This window comes from Arachis ipaensis, chromosome B01 (genome assembly GCF_000816755.2).
Source record: "Arachis ipaensis cultivar K30076 chromosome B01, Araip1.1, whole genome shotgun sequence".
Classification (NCBI taxonomy): Eukaryota; Viridiplantae; Streptophyta; class Magnoliopsida; order Fabales; family Fabaceae; genus Arachis; species Arachis ipaensis.
In genome coordinates, this window is record NC_029785.2 from 117,564,684 (window position 1) to 117,564,949 (window position 266).

Below are 266 nucleotides of genomic sequence, written 5' to 3' on the forward strand. Positions count from 1 at the left end.
TCAAGATCTTCTTTTGACTCTTCCTTTTTAAATTTCAAATTTTTAAAATCAAATCTTTTATCTTTTCAAATCTTGTTGGTTAGTTAGTTGCTTGTTTTATCTTATTCTAATTTTAAAAGTTGGGTATCTCTTTTATTCTCCTTTCTCTTTCTTCTTTTAATTTCAAAACATTTTAAAAAAAATAAAAAATATTATTTTAATTTTAAAATCTTATCTTATCTTATCTTGTTTGATTTTCTTTTTCAAAATTCAATTTTGCAAATTTT